The 9,896-nt window shown below is 46.4% G+C and overlaps 1 long non-coding RNA gene across 1 annotated transcript; it reads right to left on the bottom strand.

Moving 5' to 3' along the window:
• Positions 1 to 5,887: 5,887 nt before the first annotated feature.
• LOC149402645 (uncharacterized) lies at positions 5,888 to 8,702 on the bottom strand. Its single transcript, XR_016296040.1, has 3 exons — positions 8,407 to 8,702; positions 7,392 to 7,485; positions 5,888 to 6,433 (listed from the first exon to the last, which is right to left on the bottom strand). It is a non-coding gene; the product is annotated as an uncharacterized LOC149402645 (long non-coding RNA).
• Between the last annotated feature and the right edge of the window lie 1,194 nt (positions 8,703 to 9,896).

Raw genomic sequence — 9,896 nt, 5'->3', positions numbered from 1 at the left:
AAGCCTTCAATGATGGCAGTGATTGCGTCTTTGTCGTCAAAGCGGTCGACCTTATTCGATTCTTCAGCGAATCGAGCGAGGTATCGTCTAAGAGACTCGCCATTCTCTTGCCTGGTTGACCACAGGTACATCTTGGTCTTCTTCTGGACCATAGATGTAGCGAAGCGTGCTAGGAACATGTCCTTCAGGTCTTTGAACGAGTGGATGCTTCCTGGCCTTAAGTTCTTGAACCACTCGAAGCCGAGTCCGGCGAGGGTAAGACTAAAAGCTTGGCACATAGCACCAGGAGAGACACCCTGCATCGTCATCCAGGTTTCATAGTGCTGGCTATGGTAAGCGGGATCCGCTTTCCCATCATAGGGAGCGAGGTTCGGGAGTTTGAAATTTCCCGTGCATACCTTGGTCAATATCTGAGCCGTGAAAGGCGATGAATTCTCTTCGACGACCCCATAGGCACTTCCGCCTATTCCGTGTTCTCGGAGATCTTGTACTTCATTTCGAAGGTTGTGGATCATTGTGATCACATCGAGACCGGTAGTCGGAGTAACTCCTTGTTCGGGAGGAGTCACCTGTCGCCTTTCATTTGACCCTTGACCCGTGCGTCGGTTCCCGTTAGTTGGGGCCGCTACGGGGATGTTTGGCCGAGAGCTTAGTCGCTCTCTTAGGTCATCGCCACGCTTGATGCGTTGAGCAGTGAGGTGGTCCCTAAGATCAGGGCTGGTCGTACGGAGGCGCAGGCTTCGTCTGCGACGGCGCGCCCTCCGCGTGCCCTGACTCTCCGCAACATTCTCCCGTTGACCTAGTCGGTCGAGGGCTGAACGTCGGGAATTCTCCTCTTGAGAAGCTGCCGGCGCGCCACCTGTTCGGGATAAGGGATTCGATGGACCGGATTCAAACACGGCGAGGGGTCCCCCATCCTTCGTGAGAGAAGTCTCGATATCCTCCGAATCGCCAGTACCCTCGTAATCAGGGTCGCGGTCGCGGCCTTCCTCGTTGAGGTTCTCAGGATCCTCGTTGGGGATTACCGTGTCATGTGTAGGTCGCTTTGCAGCCAGTCGGCTGTGGTACCTTGCGTTCTTCGCCTTCAGTTGGCAGATGTTCTCCTCCAACTCCATGACACGGTCGTCCCTGCTATCTGGAGATGGATATGGTGAGCGGGTCGAGCTGTCTTCATGGAGCGACTCTTCGTCACCATGCGCTCGGGAGCGCAAGAAGTACTTTTTAGTCCCAGTGACGTTATCGGGGTTGTTCATGCCCTCAGAACGTACGGGGGGTTGGCTACTCATCTTTTCTCAAGTTCGAGAAAATCGAGTTTGCAGAAGAAAAGAAGAAGATGAACAGAAGGGATTTCGGGCTGAACAGGTCGGGAAGTCCCCTCCTTCTAGCGCCAAAATATTGTCGCACGAAAATGAACAACTATTGAATACCTCGGGCGGTTCGATCCAAGGCCGGACCAAGTGATCGCACCCGGGTCAAAAGTGTGAACTCGATAGTCTCGAGCTGAGTTTTCTCCGATCAACCCACCTCTCAGAGGAGAGAAGGGGTGAGGAGGGGGAGTGACCGTGCCTTGTGTGTCGGCTGCCTACGTACCCGTGCGTGGGATCAGGTCAGAACGTAGTTCAGGCGTATGTGACGCAGTGTGAGGCGCGGAGCCTTAATGGGGAAGCGTACTCGACGAAGGAGACGGTGCGCGGAGGAGTCCTCGGCGATGTCTCAGAATTTCGGAGATCGCGAGGGCGAGAGAGAATGTGTGTTTTCTCTCTTTTGGAGACGTGGAAGACTCTAAGTCAAGAGTTCCTTGTTGTGGCGGAGATTCCGGACGCGTAGGCGATTTCTAGTCATAAATGGTGGACGCGTCTAGGGTGCTAGACGCGTAGGCGATTTTTAGTCGAAAACCGTTAGAGCACTCGTGGGCTCAAGGTTAATCGTTGGATCAAGAGAGGCGGCACTCGAAGGTCCCCGGAAATTGCTTCAGAATCTCTGAGAACGAGAAATTGAGGAGAATCCGCTTAAGGCCAAGGATGGCATCCAGAGAAGCAGAGAGAAGTCTCAAGTTCCTTGAGAATGAATGGGATGGCTTTCCCCTCAATGAGACGGGGTATTTATAGGTGTTTGAGGGCCTTAGAAGGCTTCTTTTTCGTCCATGTGGGACTAGGGGCGCGCGCGCCGTCAAGTGGAGGCGCACGGCGCGCGCGGCGCACAAAGCGTGGCGCAAAACGCGCGGCGCGGGGCGCGGGCGTGTCTTCGCGTGGTGCGCGGCCTACCCGGCGCGGCGCGTGGCTTGCTGTGTGGCTGGCTGGCGCGGCGTGCTACGCGCGCGATGCATGGCCCGTCTCGTCGGACTCTTGTGGGCCTTTAGGGGTCTTAGGATACCATACTTTTTATGCGAAATGTGAAGGTCTCTACTTGACGAGAGTGACTCAATTCGAGGAGCAACTCGAGGCTCGACTCGAGGAGGACGACTCGAGGCTCGACTCGAGGAGGACGACTCGAGGCTCGACTCGAGGAGGACGACTCGAGGCTCGACTCGAGGAGGACGACTCGAGGCTCGACTCGAGGAGGACGACTCGAGGCTCGACTCAAGGAGGACGACTCGAGGCTCGACTCAAGGAGGACGACTCGAGGCTCGACTCGAGAAGCGTAAGAGTTTGGCACGAGGACTTGCCAGTCGACTCGTGACAGAAGGCTTGCCGCTCTTAAGGACCTCCGGCCTGACCATCGGCCCTTTGAACGGCGTGTCTTCTTGGCGTCTCGGGATTTCCGAAAACGACCGACAACAGTATGTCAGCTAGTTGTTCAATGACGCGGCCTTGCAGACAATAGTTACAAAAATAATTATATACAGTTGTTAATTAAGTTGAATAAACAATAGTTGAATAAAACTTACGTTCATCCATCGATACTCAGCAAATGAAATCATCTCTTGCCGACTTTGTGTGATCTTCATGGATTGGTTGACTTTTTTTTTGTTCGGACTTTTTCTGCAAAATAATATTGTTTAAGTCATAAAATTGACCCAATGGAGGTTTTTACTTGTATTTCTTGGATCATATATGCTCAATCTGACACGTGTTTGATAAAATCATTTACAAGTTCCTAAGCAAGTACAATCGGATACCGTAAAGTCTTATATAACGCATTCCAAACGTACTTGCCTATGAACTTGTAATTTTTTTTATCAACCATGTGTCAAATTGAGCATAGGATCTGAAAATGCAAGCGCAAACGTCCATCGAGTCAATTTTATGACATGTATCAATATTATTTTTTAGAAAATTTACGATAATTATTACTTGAACTCATCACTGTCCATCTTTTCCAACACAACAATTCACTCTAAGTCAGTCAACGCCTTCGTCTTGTTAGCAAGCGCTAAAGCTTGGTATCGGCTACAGTCAATCCTGTATCGACGACTGTGCTTGGCCTTTCCATCATAGAGACGCTTCTTCGCGTTGCGGATGATCGTCTTCTCGATTAGAGTACGATGAAAAGTCGCTGGACAAAGTTCCCTAGTCTCCATGTCCTCGTACACAAAGTCGAACTCAGCGTAAATGGCAGACAAAATCGCCGCTCGTTGTTGTGGCGTAACATCATTCCATGATGGTGTCAACGGGGGAAGGTGCTCGTGTACCATGCCCTCCAAACTATTGGCAAACGTGCCAATCCTCTCGCCTTTCTTATTCTTCTTGTCAGGAATTCTTGCCCACGAGAGGATTTATTTGTAATTTTCGCTGAAATATTAATAAAATAAAGTTTTGTCATTTATAATCTATTTGAATTGAAAGCGCTATCTACTATTGCAAATAGTTACAACAAACGTTCATCAATCCTTAGTCTCCGTATTAAACTGAGTCATGTGTTGGGCACATGAGTTCGGGCGGTGAACTAAAACAAGGTCGGTGACTGATACAAGCCTGGGAAGCTGTATCTAAAGTCACATATGTGGAACACAAGTTAAGGTAGATCACTTAGTGGGAGCATTCTACACTTGTGGTAAGTGTACGATCCGTACAGACGTTGGTTATGGATGTGTCGTGTAAGGACCGTTACGACGCACCAACCAGGGTCACTATGACGGTTACAATGAGACTTGATTTAAATCCTGAAGTGTTCATGGACATCTAGATCTTGTTACTTAGTTACTTGATTCATCACGTTAAAGGCCAATTGAGGTTGCATAAACAGATGTTTTGGGAATTCGGGACTTGATCGGAGAAGGGAAGTGTTTCACAGATCTGACCTGTGACAGCGATGGACGACCCTGCTCGCACTTCATCTTCACGGATGGAGAAGACTCTGGCATTAGCTCTCGACTGCTCTTTGGGTGCAGGGGTCTTTACTTCTGGATTCTCACATACCCGAGACAGGTGACTCTCTTTCCCGCATTTGAAACATACCAGCGCACGAGCATAACATTCTCCTTCGTGCGGTCTGCCACACCTTCGGCACACGGATGACTGATTGCTTCCAGAGGTCCTAGCCTTCTTACTAGGCGGCCCTGACAGTCCGCTATCTTCACGGCCTCTGTTCCGGTTCACCGACTGTGATCGGTTTCCAGAACTTCCCTGAGGTCGATAACTCGAGCCTTCCTGGGACCTCATTCCGTCTCGCTGAGGCCGACTCTCCGATCTTGACTGGGATCTGAATCTTTTCCTTGATTCACTCTGCTTTGGGCCAGCAGCTTCAGAAGGTGTTGCAGCAATTGGTTTCGGTGCAGGAGTTCGATCACGCTCGCGCCAACCAGCAATCTGCAAAGCTCTTTGCACGGCGTTGGCGTAAGAGCGAGGTCCATCATCGCCGCTATCCACTTGGCTCACGATATCCACGTTGAGCCCATGCATGTACTTCATCTTCCTAACCTGATCAGTAGCGACTAGGGAAGGAGCGAACCTTGCTAACGTGTCAAACTTTGTCATATATTCTGATACTAACATTGAACCTTATTGTAGGCTCATAAACTCGCGTACCTTGTTCGACAGGTTAGCTTCACTCAGGTACTTCCCATGGAACAGATTGAGGAAACGGACCCACGTCATTGAGTGGACATCCTCAGACGATGCTACCACTTCCCACCAGCCCCTAGCCTCATCCTCCAGTTGATTCACAACGCAAGCCATTCTCTCGCTATCAGACAGCTGCATGTAGTTGAAGATCTGCTGCATCTTCTTGACCCAGTTCTCAGCTGCAGCTGGATCAACATGGCCATCAAACGTCGGAGGCTTCTGCTTACGAAACCTCTCGTATACAGGCTTGCTCACAGGAGGAACGACGTCAGGAATAGGGAAGTTGAGCTCCTCAGGAGGATCCATAGGCACTGGCGGTGGATTCTCTAGTCGTTCTCCTGGAACTGGAGGCTCTGGGTGCTGTTGAAGCGGCGCATTCAGCGTCGTTAAGAGTTCTGCGATCATGCGGTTTTGTTCCTCTAGCTGCTGTGCGAACCTCTGATTCATCTCATCTCTCTGGGTCGCGTCGGCAGCTTGTCTCTACAGCGCGTCTGATCTCCGGAGATCCGCCGCTGTAACATTCTCGGCATTAGACGGGTTTCGTCTAGGGCCCATGCCTACTCAATTCTATACATGGAAGAGGGCATGGCTAAAATCCAATTCACAACATCGAGAATGTGAGAAACGAAAACATATCAACACACGATTTTAACTCAAAACGACCTTTCACAAACATTTCTCATATCTACATCAAGTAAAAAAGGTAGATACAACCTGCATTCGTGCATCAACTGTTCACATGTCACATGGAAACTAACGCTATCTACATAAATCTACAAACTCCCAACAAGAGACTAGCATTTCCCGAGGCTTAGTCAGAAGAGTTTCAAAAAAGGTAATCCTGACGCTGCTTACTAACTATCTGCGTCCTATCAACAAGGCAACATTAAGCTCAGCATGATCCCACAATCCGTACCGAAACGTGTATCTCAAGTCTACAGAAAAGGCTAAACATGGACTCTGATACCACAAAACGTGTCACGTCCCGCGACCTCTCGTCGGCGGCTCACGGGCCGAGACGGTGGGTTACGTCTCAGATCTCAACATCAACATATATATATATAACAATATATCTCATATCAACATAATCAGAATAATACCCGTAATACTCATAACGCTTATATTAAACATATTACGATGATATATAAGTGTTATAAGTTGTTATACGAGAAGCTGGGTAAATTTTTCGCGTTTAGAGTTTAGGAATTAGAGCCTTATAGCGACTCTTATTTATACACAAGCTCCCGAATTATAAGTATATATACGAGGGATAGTTTGGGGATCATAGTTTACGGAAGGGGTTCAACAAAATATAGATATTATTATAGAAGGGTTTGAACCCGGGTGAGTTCCCATTAGCCCAAAGGTCAAGAGATACACGTCCGGTCTTCATCTTCAACTTCCTTGTTCACATTGGCGCCTTGCCCTTCCTACATTACCAAGGGTCACAAAACTATGAGTCGATTGACTCAGTAAGTGGGAGTCTAACCTAGAAAAATAAAGCAACTAATGCCATGTGATAACATGTGACGTGCAAACAAACACATAAGAATGCATGGATGCAAATCTAACAAGTTCTAGAGCATGACTCGTGTGTACACACTCTAACTAGTACTTGTCGTCTTTAAGGTTACACACATCCCCCGCTATAACCTCTAGAATGACAAGAGACCAGCCTTAGACTTCGAGCAGCAGTCGTCCGGCGGCCTGAGAGTTTTAACATCTGTCTGGGATCCACTAATGGTACCACTTCATTCGACGTCGGCGCCACCCCCAGGCCCTCATAGCCCGTCAAGGTGCATTCTTCAGGCCTTCATAGCCTGACAACAAAGTCGGGTACGACTCTTGGTCGACTCCCCGAGATATGAGTACTCAGCGCCATGCCCTCATCACTTGTCAGGGTTCATTTCCTTTTGGTACAATCGACACATCAATTCATTAGGGTTCGGGTACTCTGTAACACTCAGAGTACACACCTATGCTACTTACAACAGAGCGACTTGGGTTAAATCCCGAAAGAATTATCGTTTCCCTTTTATTGCTCGTTAAGCATTTTAGGTTGAAGACTCGGGACGTGACTCCCGGTACTTCTACCATCGGTTCGAATCCGAGAGTCCGTTTCTGCTCTTCTGACACCTCTGATCTAACTTATCCCTATGGTTAGTAGAGGGATCTAGCTACAACAAATAACAACGTGGCTGGTTCAAGTGAGCATTTGAACCTACAGGTAAAACCCGAACTAAGTTTTCCATAAAGAGTGGCCGAAGCCTTAATCTTTGGTGTTTGTGTCTTTTAAGGATTTTCCTACTCTTGTTTACTAACAAATAAATGCACAAACAAACAAGGTTATTCCCCTGGTAAGTAGTTGACTTATGTCTCCTCACTTACCTGAAATACTGCGATAGAAGCTCGACGACTTCCGGCGATGTCTTGCTTTTCACGTTCCCTGAGATACTTGACGCTTGTCGAAACGTCGAAAGAACTAGCATCCAAGGGTGGAAGTTCGTTAGTTATTGGATTAGAGATTACTTGAAAAAGATAGGGTCCGGTGTCGGGATTAGATTTGAGTCGCTTCGGAAATTCGATAACGAGTTACTTCCTTTAATCCAAACTCATATGAATTCCGAAATTCCAAATCCGACCTCTCGACTCAAAAACCCGAACCCAAACAAGTCACACAACCAAACACGAATCCAACTAACTTGTCACAAAATCCTTAGACTTGTCATAAAAAATTTCTAGACTTGTCATAAAAATTCTAGACTTCACTTGTAGAAATTCTAGACTTGTCATAGAATCCTTAGATATGACAATACACCACATTTCAAATCCAAATTCCCAAATTCAAATTTACTTCCAAATCAAATCCCAATTAAAAATCTCAATTCTCAATTAACAAAATCATATTCAGCCAGCACCAAAATCACACGGCCAAAGCAAATTACATAGCCAAACAAGTCTCACGGCCAAACAAAAGAATGCTCACTGCCAAAGGCACACATACGGCCAAAAATTTCAAACACCCGTTCATAATTTCCAGCTTCAATACCCTGTTTTTAAAAATTCATAACTCACTCAATTCGCAACGGATTTACACGTTCTTGGTCATTTTAGAAACCTCATAACGCCTATTATCCAGGAAAAATATCAACAAATCCAAATTAAATCGGTACCGAACTGCTCACGTCAATTTAAAGAGGCTGTTCACAGCGAGCTCAAAATTCTCAAATCATTCAAAAATCGACTCAAATACACAAATCCGAGCTAGGAACATCATTAATCAAGTCCTACAACCAAATAAAACCCATCAATTCCACTGATTTTAGCTCGGATCAAGAAGCCCCAAATCAAAAGAATCCATGAACCCTAGAATCAATCATACCAAGGAGATGAAATTTCTCACCGAATCAGCGAAATACCATTCACCCACTGCTTCCTCGTCCTCTTTCCGGTGATCTCCCCTTGCTCCGACGTCCAGGTGGTCCACGGCGGCCTCGCTCTTCCTCTCGGTGGCGCGCGCGGGGTGGAGAGCTCGGCTGGAGGATGATGACGCTCGACGAGAAGAAAGGAAGAAGAGGTTGAGGTCGGGTGCTAGTGAAGAGGATCGGTGATGATGGCCGAGCAAGCTTTTGTTGCTTGTATTTTTTTTTCTTCTTTGTTATCCTTTGCAGGTGATTCGCGTGAAGAAGGAGAAGAAGAGAAGATATAACACGTGAAGAAGAAAGAAAGAGAATAGAGAGAGAGAGAGAGAGAGAGAGAGAGAGAGTGGCCGAAAGAGATAAGGGAAAGAAAGGATAAGATTTCCACGTGGCAGCTCAATCCTTAACCTAATTTTCACAAACCAATCTCTTTTCCTTGTTTTCTTTCAAATGGGTCCCTTAAAAAATCATTACAACCAAGTCATTTTCATATAATTATTTAATTAAACCCATAACCGAAGGGATTATAATTATATGATTCGAACCGAGAATTTTCTTGTTCGTTCTAAATTAATTAAAATATATTTAAGGTTTCTTGGAATTAATTCTCGTTCTTGAGAATTTATTTCTTAAATTAATTTCCGGAATATTTCATCGGAAATAATTTATTAGTCGAGATAAACTCGATAATTCCTTTATTTATTCCGAGATTTCTCCTTACCTTAATATATTTTAAATTAACTCGAGAAACTTATATGTCCATCATTCACTCAATAACATAATTGTAACAAACGGGAGCTCGTTTATTTTATTCAAATTCACAAGTCAAGCGTTACAAAAGTTTGTATATTACAATCTCTGCCCCCTTAGAAGAGTTTCGTCCTCGAAACTTAGAACAAGGCATGGTATTTCTTTTGCATTTCGCTCTCAAGCTCCCAAGTAGCTTCTTCTGCGGAGTGTTTCTTCCACAATACTTTGACTAGAGTTATAGTCTTATTCCTCAAGACTTTCTCCTTGCGATCTAGGATTGCAACAGCTGGTTCTTCATATCTGATGTCAGGAGAAATTTCAACCTCTTGATCTTGAAGTACATGTGAAGGATTAGACATGTATTTTCGCAACATCGATACGTGAAACACATCATGAAGGTTGGACATAGACGGCGGTAGGGCTAGGCGATACGCTACCTTGCCTACTCGTTCCAGGATTTCAAAAGGTCCAACATATCTCGGGCTGAGCTTTCCTTTCTTCCCGAATCTCATGACACCACGCATCGGATAGACTTTCAAAAAGACTTTCTCTCCTACCTCAAACTCTAGAGGTCTTCTACGCTTATCTGCGTAGCTCTTCTGTCGACTTTGTGCTGTCTTCATCCGGGCTTGTATTTTCTTGATCGCTTCGGTGGTCTGCTCGAGCAATTCAGGCCCGATGAACTCGCTCTCACCAGCTTCATCCCAGTGAACTGGAGAGCGAC

Source organism: Urtica dioica, chromosome 3, assembly GCF_054948205.1.
Source record: "Urtica dioica subsp. dioica isolate 48M chromosome 3, U.dioica_male_clone48M_v1_H2, whole genome shotgun sequence".
Classification (NCBI taxonomy): domain Eukaryota; kingdom Viridiplantae; phylum Streptophyta; class Magnoliopsida; order Rosales; family Urticaceae; genus Urtica; species Urtica dioica.
This window is presented reverse-complemented; position numbering and strand designations above follow the sequence as displayed.